The sequence below is a fragment of the Tetrao urogallus genome, assembly GCF_951394365.1.
Source record: "Tetrao urogallus genome assembly, chromosome: 3".
NCBI classification, from domain to species: domain Eukaryota; kingdom Metazoa; phylum Chordata; class Aves; order Galliformes; family Phasianidae; genus Tetrao; species Tetrao urogallus.
The window spans coordinates 6,424,833-6,436,064 of record NC_136815.1 but is presented as its reverse complement, the minus strand read 5'-3'; positions in this window follow the sequence as shown (position 1 = coordinate 6,436,064).

Sequence of the window (11,232 nt, the reverse complement as noted above, 5' to 3'; positions counted from 1 at the left end):
GATTAAAGCTTTCTTGTAGACTTTGCTGTCCTTCCTTACCTCCCTCTGTGCAATGCAGGACATGAAGGGGACAGGGGCTGCTGCCAGCACCTGAGCGTGGTGGTACTCAGCTCCCATCTGCTCAAGGTTATGGCTAAGGAAGATCTATTGCAAAGAACAGCAGCACCTTCACCTTCCCACCTGCTCTGCACCAGCTCTAAGGGCTCTGCTGCCTCTCCTTGACTCCTCAGACAGAGAAGCACCAGCTGCTTCTGCTCCTGCTCTTGCAAGATTGCCTAGAAGTTTTGTTTTGTTTTGTTTTTAATTCTCTCTTTTCATTTCTTTCCCAATCAGTCCTTAAATTTAAGCATCAGCTGCCACTTCTAGAGGAAGTCTTTTAGCATGCTGCCTCCCGTTAAGAGATTTTTTCTCCTTTGGGCTCACTTCTTTGCTGACTTTCCTTGATCTGGTGTGGCACATCATGATTTGGGCCTTCAGCTCCAAATGGTTTGTGTATGGATTTGCAGCAACAGGGTGGGAATTCTGGTAACAAGTTCCTTTCACTATTCTCTTCTTACTTACATGAACGTGATCTGTGGTTTGGATTTCATTTGGATTCAACTGTATTCTTGTAGGGAAATAAAAAGCCACGTGCCAGGCGATCCTCTTATTTTAATGATTACTCCATTTGAATTAACTGTACTCCTTTCAGTATTTTTTGAAAGGTCTGTGGCTGATGGTGTGAGATGTGATTTTATAAGAACAGAAAAGCTGACCGCACATGTGATTATGGAATGATATACAGTTGAGTAAAAATTCTTTATCTCTACTGAGAGCTAAAAAAAGTTCATAGGAAGAGCACCCTACTATGAATAATCTTCTTATTTCTAATGCCACCCAGCCATGCAGACTTAAAGATAAGTACAGATGAACTAAGAGAGGCTGAACTTATTAAATGTAATGGAAATGGACTTTAAATTTGGTGAATCAAAATTTTGCATTAGCTTTTTTCTTTAATACACTCAAATTGCCACTGTAGCAGTTCCATTTTCCTCATCAAATTAGTTAAGTGGGAGATGAAGTGATGCAAGTTCTGATCTATCAAGGAATCGTAGCCTCTAAGCTGAAACAAGTGAAATATGGAAATGGCTGTTACAAAACCAGGCCTGATGCCAAGGGGAAATTGAAGCCTTTATTTTCTCCAAAAACTCTTCTGGAAGTTAGCTTGTTCCTCCAGTGAATGCAGTGGTGCCTACCATATTCTGCCATTTCTTCCTGTTTTGAATCTTCCAGCCTGTTTTACTCCTTACTTTTGGCAGCACAAAAAAAAGACTTATTTTGCCTACACTGACCACAGAGGGAGGAACAGCTAGGTCTCTGCATGTCCCTCAGCCAGAGCCAGGAGGTCTATAGCCCTCTCTTAGTGGTCTTTGTGGCCATGGTGTGTCCAAAGACTCAGTGCTTGAGCATGGATTAAGGCAAAGTATGGGTGATTGTGGATAGGAAGGGTAACTCTCCCTCTTGATCTCACATCTATTTGTGATTTACACACTTGCAAAAACCCTTTTTATTCCATGTATGAGTGAAACAGTATTTCAGCAGCAACAAAACAAAAGAACAATGTAATTCTCAGACAAGAGCTGAAAATACACTCAATGCAACACTACAGAATCTAACCATCATCTTCATAGGAGAAATTGCATTGAGAAATCAAAGGTTTTTCTTTTCTTTCATTCCCGTTTAATTTCCATTTCATTGTGAAAGCAAACATCAAAAAGCCCAAACATTTACTCATTTTTCTTAAATTAATTCCTCTGTTGTAAACCACCCCAATTAGCAAACCAGTACAAATTTAAAAGGTTGTTGAAATCAGCAAAAATATCCAAAAGTTTTGGTCTTCAATAAAAATGCTTGTCTGTTTAAAATCAATTTGGACACCGTTATGCTATCCAAAGTCATGATTCCATAACTAATAAAGCGTGTGAGTAGCTTGCCTCTGGTTACTCTCCTCACGAGTCAGATGTCCTTATGGATTTGTAGGCTGGGGGCTATGAACACTGTGATTCTTCTCTCAATGGAACCAATGGAAGCTCTGCCAGTTTCAGATGGAATGGGACTTTTTTAGTGAAATTTTTCATAAATCTAGGGGATCGCCAATTCTGTGGGATCACTTCACCATGGCAATAGGTTGAGCTCAGTTTTAGACTAACAGGTGAAGCAAGTACATCCCCCAAGAAAGCTGGTACTGTGTAAAGTATCTCTGTTTAACAGAACCAAACCAAATATCATAGAATCATAGAATGGCCTGGGTTGAAAAAGACCACAATGATCATTTAGTTTTAACTACTCTGCTATCTGTCACAGGGACATCCCAAGTTGCTCTGGAGGACTGAGATGTAGATCCCAGGCTCTGGAGCACACAGCAAAGAGAAATCTAGGCAGGTTTGTATGGGCAATTTGTGTACCCTGCGCAAGACGATAGATAACAGTTTTGGTAGTGAGCTGAAGCAATTCATTGCATCGCTCTCTGCTCTTTGCCTCAAGGGTGCACTGAGCAGTCAGTTACTATGGGAATCTCTGCACTTCACCTCTGATGCATTGGGAAGACATGCACTGCTTTATCGAACTGGGAAGATTATTTCTTTTCTTTCTTGTTTTGCTTACTGCAGCAGCTGTTATTTGATGTTATCAGAGATTGGGGAATGGGGTGTTAGAGTTATTTTTCATTCATTCTTCTTTAGGATATATCGATAATTTACAAGGCAAAATGAGTTATCTATTTAATCCATATGTTCTTTAATTAAACTTTCAGATACCCAGGGACATTGGTGTCTGAGCAAACAGGAAATCCAAAGCTTTTACACAAGGAAATGTGAAAATTACAGTTAAAAGATCAGTTCAGATGAACAGTGAGGATTATTTGACTGTTCCAGCTAATGCTCACAATAAACCAGGGCTGGGGCTGTTGCCTCTGGTTTCTCTGATCCCTTTTCCACTGTTGCAAAGGTACAAAACACAGTAATGGTATATAAGACTGCCAGATCCCTATTTCCCACCCCTAACCAAATCCCAAGTATTCATGTTAAGGAACTGATTATAGGGTGTGCTGTTAGTAGTTGTTTTTTTGTTTTGTTTTGTTTTGTTTTTTTCTTTTCTTTTCTTCCCCTTTTACCATCTGTCTGCTGTGAATACATCTGAAATCTGTGGCTTTACCAGCTGAAATGTACTCAGCTACTCGGTGTTTTTTCTTTCCTAATTATCATTTTAATTTGCTTCTGCTCAGCTCCCACACATCCTCCTCCTTAACAGATTGTTTATGTTTTTCCAAAGAGCTTCTGACAATTGCTTATCCTGCTCTTTGCACCCTTCCCTGCTCCTCATTCCAGAGATTGCTGTCTCTTGTCCCTTTCCTTGCTGTGAGTGTGCAGGAGTGAGCGTGGATCACAGCCTTTCCAACTTCTACTGACAAATTGCCCCATGCAATAATCTGTTGCATTAAGAGGTTTTTTCCTGTTACTCAGGCTTCCCTGTTCTGCATTAGCAAGTGGGGCAGATTCTAGAGATTACAATGAGATTTGGTACAAGCATGTTATTTCTGGAAATTGATACTTCATCCAGTGACAACACCAAACTGCACAGGAAGCTGCTTACTGAGACTTGACTGAGATGTGCCTCTTAAGTAATATTTGGAAAACTGCAATCTTCAAAGAAATTATGGGACCAATCCTGGAAACATTGCTTTAGTGAAAGATAGAGCAACAAAATAATTGTTCCAGGCCTTGGGGCTCCATCCAGACATGGATACAAACAACTAGCATAAGGTCTAAGTGAGACTCATATGTCTAGCTCCAAAACCACAATCTGACACCTTTTCAGGCACCATTCAAGGCCTCCTTTCCTTTGAGCCACTATCTTCTGTCTAAATGTGATCCAGGAGCAGAAACAACACAGAGTGAGGCTGGTGCCTCCTGAGGATCTCCACACAGTGTTTCAGATCTTACCTAACACTCAGTAACAGAACTGGGTTCCTCAAGAACCTATTGGTGGCAGTTTTATGTAATACCCAACTTCATTATCACACTTATAGATATCTACAAAAAAAACATTTTCTGTGACATCTGCATATAAATTACTGTGAATTTCATGGAACATACATCAGTGCATAGAACATGATACATGTGAGGCATCATTCACAACAAACTATATAAGCACTATTCTGTGTATTGTATACAAATCTCAATACTTATATATGTGTGTTTTACATAACATAAAAACTAAAAAAACCCTAATTGGAAGATCCATCGATGAAGCAGATTTTGCAGATTTGAGTGTCCAGTCTGTGCCTTCAGGTATGATCTGTCCTTTCTGCAATGGAAAGGTAGAGAAGGGGATACAGAAGTGACAAACTTCAGTCCTCCATTGGAACTGAGCTACGTACTATACAGAGATAAACAGTAATTTCACCAGCGAGAGACTGTGCCAGCAGCAGGCACCTCGGCCTTCAGAAGTGTGGGAAGTAGGGAAGGAGATGAATAAGGTCTATTTTGTAATTTTTCAGCAGTTTTTTAACTATGAAAAATTCAGAAAGCATTTTGTCCTGCAGGTTCTTCGCCATAAATTGCTGTTTTTTTGAGCCTCCTCCATCTCTCAATCTAATGCATTTGGGAGATATATTTTCCTCTTTTCTGAATACTGCTTCTGTGTGTCTGCAAGAATAACAATGAAATCAGCATATATGGGCTACCTATTGTATTATATTGTTACATGGATAGAAATGCTGGAGAACAGCAAAACCTGATGATGACAGATATTGACTATAAAAGAGTTGGCTGGAGATAGAATGTTTCAAGACTGCAGAGAACAAAAGAAGTAATACAGTTAAAACTAGGGTAAGACATAATTGTGCTACAGAGTGATGGCTCTACTGGTTTGAGTACATGTCAAGAATAAACCTGGAAAGAATATCCTCAGTGCTATAAAGATACAAGAAAAAGAAAGAAAGAAAACAACAACAACAAAAACAAACAAAAACAAACAAACAAAAAAACCAACAACAACAAAAAAGCCCAAATCATAAAACCAAACAAAAGCAGAGACAGTCCAAAATACATTGGATGTATATGACAAATATATCTAAAAAGGTGGAAATAAGCCCTGAAGCTTGTATAAAACAAAAAACAATGGGAGGATATAATGTTTCAAACTGTTCTAGAGTAGCTGATTTTTAGAATACTGTGATGTTTAGTCTGAATTTTACTTTGACAACTGCTAAACAGAAATTCCGGTCCTTGTAGGAAAATTATTTATGGTGATTAGATTTTGAATAGATAATCTGACAGTATTGTTCCTTGAGGAAAGCTACTAGTTACAGGCTGCCAGTTGGACTTTGTACCACTTATCGGTGCTATTTGAGGCTGAAGCTATTGCCAATATACTGTCAACTTCACCATCCACTTATCCGGCCTGTATCTTACCTTACTTTGGTTAAAAGTACAACATACAGAGATGATGTTAAAGGCCTTGTGAAAGCCAAGATATACAACTTTGTGGTTAATTGACTTTGTACTGTGGCTCGACACCCACCCAGACACTCAGTCCTCACAGCTGAAAAGGACAGAGAAAAAAAAATACGATGAAATAACTCATGGGTCAAGATAAGGACAGGGAAATTATTCACCAAGCAACTATCATGGAAGAAAGCAATTAAACCTGGGGAAAACTAATTTAATTTAATGACAATTAAAAACAAAACAAAACAACAGGATGAGAAACAAAGGAGAACATAAAAACCATACCTTCCTGCCTCTTTCCTATGCCCATTTCTCCCCCCATCATTCCCAACTCCTCTCCCCTAAGAATGTCTGGAAGTGGGATGGAGGCTGCGTTCATCCAGCCCCAGTCCCTCTCAGTTGCTCCTTCCTCCTCACACACTCTCCTGCTTCACTGACCCTGCGCTGGGCTGCAGTCCTTTAGGAACACCATGCTCCTGTGGGGCTCCCTGTGGCTGCAGCTCCTTCAGAAAATATCCTCCTGATGTGGTGTGGGCCCTCCCTTCATGGCAGCTGGGGATCTGCTCCAGGTGGGCTCTGCAGGGCTGTAGTGGAATCCCTGCTATGGGCCTGGAGCCCCTCCTGCCCTTCTCCTTGGGCCTGAGTCCCCTCTGCTGCTTCTCCATGATTCTGGTCAGCCACTATCATATTTTAGAGATTGTATCTGATAGGTGAAGTTCCCTGTAAATGGGAAAAGGAAAACATCACACCCATTCTTGAGAAAGATAAAAATGAAGACCTAGGAAACTACCAACCTGTTAATCTCACATGTGTATCTGGGAAATTCACGGAACAGATCCACCAGGAAGTTATATTAAGGCACATGCATGATCATTGACAGCCAGCATGGCTTCACTGAGGGCAGATTATACCTGACCAATCTAGGACTTAACCTTCTATGACTGAGCAATGACTACAGTAAATAAAGGAAGAGCAACTGATCTCATCCTAAACTTCTGCCATGTCTTCAACACTGTCATTTATCAAAGACAATGGCCTGGATAGTGGGTTTGAGTGCATCCTCAACAAGTTTGCTGATGACACTAAGCTCAGTGGTGCAACTGATCAAAAAGAAGAAAGGAATGTTATCTGAAGGGACTTGGATAAGCTTGAGAAGTGGGCATATGTGAATCTAATGAGATTCAGCAAGGGATTACCCTGACCCAAGTGCAAGCTGTTGTACTCGGGTCAGAGCAATCCTAAATTTTTTACTCAGAGGGCAGTAAGGCCCTGGCACATGTTGCCCAGAGAAGCTGTGGATGCCCCATCCCAGGAGGTGTTCAAGGCCAGGTTGGATGGGGCCCTGGGCAGCCTGAGCTGGTGGGTGGCAACCCTGCCCACTGCAGGGTGTTGGAGGTAGACGATCTTTAAGGCCATTTCCAAACAAAGCCATTCTGATTCTATGATTTCTCCTCAGCCATGCCTTTGCTGAAATCTGTTCTCCAGAAGGCACCACCAGCTTGGTGCTGGGCTCAGCTGTGCCCTGTGGTCAAGCCATTGAGGCCAGCTGGAACTAGCTTAAGTCAGCTGTGTCCAGCATGGGGCAGCCCTGGCTGCTGACCAGTGAGCCCCTGCAAGACCCTGGAAAGCACCCAAGCACGGGCAGCCAACTCACATATCCATCTCCTTTATCCACACAGCTGTTCTCTTCATATAAGACAAACAGCTTTGTCAGGCATGATTTGCCTGTGGTGAATCCATGCTGGCTGTTTCCGATCACATTCTTATTTTTCATGTGCCTGGATATAGCTTCCGTAGTGATTTCTATAGTGATTTATTCCACAGAGACTGTGGTGAGGATGAAAAACCTGGGGGTCCCCATGAACCCATCTTCCTGGCTTTCCCTGAAGGTGATGTGATGGCTGCCCTCCCCTGGGCTTGAGAAGTTTCTCTATTACACATGACCTTTCTTAGAACATGGGAAGCTTTGCTTTTTGGAAAACAACAACAACAACAGGAATATGTCTGCAGTTTAGTCTTCCAATAAAGCAAGTTAAAACAAAGTAAAGCAAAAGTTGACTTCTCACTGACTCTTTAGTAGTGTATCCACTGTATGTTAAATTCAAGCTAAATTTTCCCCTGAACTCTGATCTGCTCCTATGAAAATGAAACCATGCAACAGAGACCTTTTTCTTGGTTAACTGAGTGGATACAAGAGACCACAGGAATTCTTGCAAATTATGGGGTGGCAGGCTGGCCTGAGTCAAAGGATGGAGAACAGATGAAAGGCCCCAGATCTGAATCTGTTACGAGAACAATGAAAGACAGCGGAGGGGAAGACAGAGGATGTCAGCTGTACAGTACTGCAGATTTTACTACAGTACAGCTACTGACCCTGAATCCTCATGCCAACCTGTGATGTTGCAGTACTGGCTGTACAGTAAGGTTTTCAGCAGAGCAAGGACCCTGCCTGCAGAGTTGATCAAACAGGCCATCAGTCAACTGCTTCACATTATGTACTTAAACCTCCTTCTCAAAGTCAGGTTATAATTCATACGACTGACGACCTCCCAAAGCAGCTGTGTTAAACTTAAGGTAAGAACTGCAGAAGGAGGTAAAGCAGCAGTAAAATTATATCTCCAGTTACTAATAATAAACACCAGAACCCCTTCCCATGACCTCTTTTTAATGGGTATCTCATAAAATCATAGAAATGAGAGATTTTAGCTCACTGGGGATTGCACTTGTGTGATAATGAAAGGAGGAACATTAAAGAGATTGCTGGCACAGGAAATTGCTGACCATGCAAAGAGTGGGCAGTGAGCATGGCCTTAAAGAGATAGCACTAGCCAAGTGTGAAAGACAGGCATTGTTTTCTTGTTTGATTCTGCAACAATTAAATGCCATGGGGCTGGCTGGATTTTCAAACCTTAAAGGAACCCAGCACTCAAGAGTTGTAATGTCCCATTGCAAAACCACCACATTCCCTCTATGCAGCACTGGTGAGGCCACATCAGAAGTCCAGGTTTGGGCTCCCCAGTGTAAAAGAAACATGCACATACTGGAGAGAGTCCAACAAAGGGCTACGAGGGTGATGTAAGGACTGAAACATTCTTCCTACGAGGAGAGGCTGAGAGAACTGGGGCCATCCAGCCTAGAGAAGAGAAGTCTCAAAGGGAATCTAATCAATGTGCATACATGGCAGCTGGCAGTATGCAGAGGACAAAACCAGTGGTGCCCAGTGCCAGGACAAGAGGCAATAGGCACAAAGTGGAATACTGGTGGCTCTCTCTGAACATCCAAAAGTACTTCTATGCTGTGTGGGTGATGGAACACTGATATAGGTTTCCCAAGGAGATTATGGAGTTTCCCTCCTTGGAGATCTTCAAAAGCTGCCTCAGTATGGTCCAGGGCACTCTGCTGTGGATGTCCCTGCTTGAGCAGGAGTTGAAAAAGATGGACCCAGAAATCTCTTTTTACCTCAACAATTCTGGGACTCTGGGTTCTTTAAATTGATCTAGTGGAGTAGAATGGAAGACATAGGTCTTTCTATCACTAGAAGTGAAAATAGGGGAACAATTTGAACTTTGGTTTTGCTTTAAATATATGTATTTAAAATCAAATTCAATATTGTTGCTTACCTGCTCTTTTCTATTGTCATTGACACGGACAGTAGAGAACCACAATGTCAGAGTGCAAAGAAACATGATAAAATGATCTTAAGTACTACCCCTAGGAACACACATCATCCCATAGTCTGACTGTATGAAAATGCTTATGTAGTGTGAGAAATTTGCAGCCCTGGTTTAGACAAGATATTGAATACAGTTGTACTATGTTGTAGATTTCTGCGTTTCTCTGGTCTTTCTTTCTGCTGAGATTCTGTATTCTTGGAATAAAATTTTGTGTTGCTCAAAAATTTCATCAAGGGATGGGATTGTGTTTTTCTAAAGACAAAACTACTCTGGAATCCAAAGCAGCACAGTAAGTATAGGAGATTGCTCAAAATTTTGTCCTCTCCTATGGTATAACATGGTTCATAAAATTTGTTTCCAAGGATACCTTTGCTCCTTTTCAGAAGTATCCCTTCTTCATTGGAATCCTCTCTGCCACAGCAATTTTAAAGGGAAGACTTGGGAGAGCAAAGGCTTGTGTAGAGCAGCCCAGTATGTGCTCTGCCCATGGAGATCCTGTTTCTTGGCAGTGGTCCCTGAAGTATATAAACTCAAGGACTCCGTGTCTTGAAGACCCTTGTTCTTGTTCTCAGTGCAGTCACAGACTTTCTTTTTGACATTTGGCAGATGGCATCGTCTCTGTTAAATGGCATTTTCCAATCTATAAAATGAGGCTGTGTGGGGAGTAAGCAACGTTTCCACATTGGAGTGCCAGAATGTATTTTCCTTTCCTTAAGCATGGCAATAGAAACTGGGCCTTCAAGGGGTGATTTGTACACAGTATGTGGCTTCTAGTGGTTAGGACTTCCTAGTTCTTGTGTCCCACAAGAATGTCTGGCCATGAAGACCAGGAAGACACTACGTTTCCAGATGGCTCCTTCTTTGTGTTCCCTGAGCTCCTGATACTGTGCAACACCTGACATCTTTCCCATGGACATAGTTTTCAGCCATATTATTTCATGTCTGTCTTCTTATGGTAGCACTGGGGAAATCTATAAATAAATATATGGCAAAGAAAGCAAAACATAACTGCTTTGGGACCCAAGGGAAAACATGAAAAAAATTTCAGTGGCTAACCAGCATCACATTCTGTTTAAATTCAAGGTAGTAGGAATGCATTTCTGCCTGAACTAAAGGGAGCTATTGCTTCTAAAATAAATTTTACTTTTAAATATTGGTGGTCATATCAAGTCCTATCACTATGTCAACATTGGCTTGCTAACTCTCATAAAATATTGAAAACTAGTAAAAAAGAGAATCTATCAAAATTGGTTGTCAGGAGAAAAAATATGCTTGTCAGTAAAGACTTTAAGATATTTTAAGAGAAGATACAAGGAGGATTTTTTCCCATAGTCTGGTTTATGTTCCTGAACTGAATTCATATTTTAATATGTAATATGGATTTATGGGCTTTTTTGATAGTTTGTACTATAGATTTGACACAAACTAGCCATGCAGTGTATCATCGTAAAGAGAGGTGGGAATCCAAAATGACTTTAAGAATGTAATTGTCTGGAATTGAACGGAGGAGTGCTTTTTACTGTGTTATCTGTATTTATTGTGATTTCATTTTCTGAAGTTTTATTAAGAAAAAAATTGGGAGAGCCAGTGAAAAACAAAATGACAATTTTCTCCCTTGTAAATTGGTTTTGTTGTTGTCAGAATCTCTAAGCCTCTATTTATTTTTGTAAATAGATCAGCCAAATTCAGTGAAGAAGCACTGATGTAAAGTCAGTGCAGGTCTTTTCTGTACTGTGTTATATAGCAGTCCCCCCTCCCACCACCTTTTCTTCTAAAAGAGCCAAGAATTTAAAGGAATGTCTGAATGCCATATAATAATAATTATATTTTGCTTTTCTGTACATACTTTCAAGACCTTTAAATTCTGTGACAGTCCCCAGTTAATCACAGGAAAGATCTCATGGAGAGATGAAAGGTGCTTTTTAGATATGCCTGGAAGATCTGAGAGCAAGATTTCTCTGGAAAGTGCAGTGGCCACTTACTTCTCCTGCTATTAGGAATTCCGAGTTCTATTTTAAAAGGGTTTTGTTCTAGAAGCCCTTCGCTTCTTTCACAGTAAACTCTTTCAT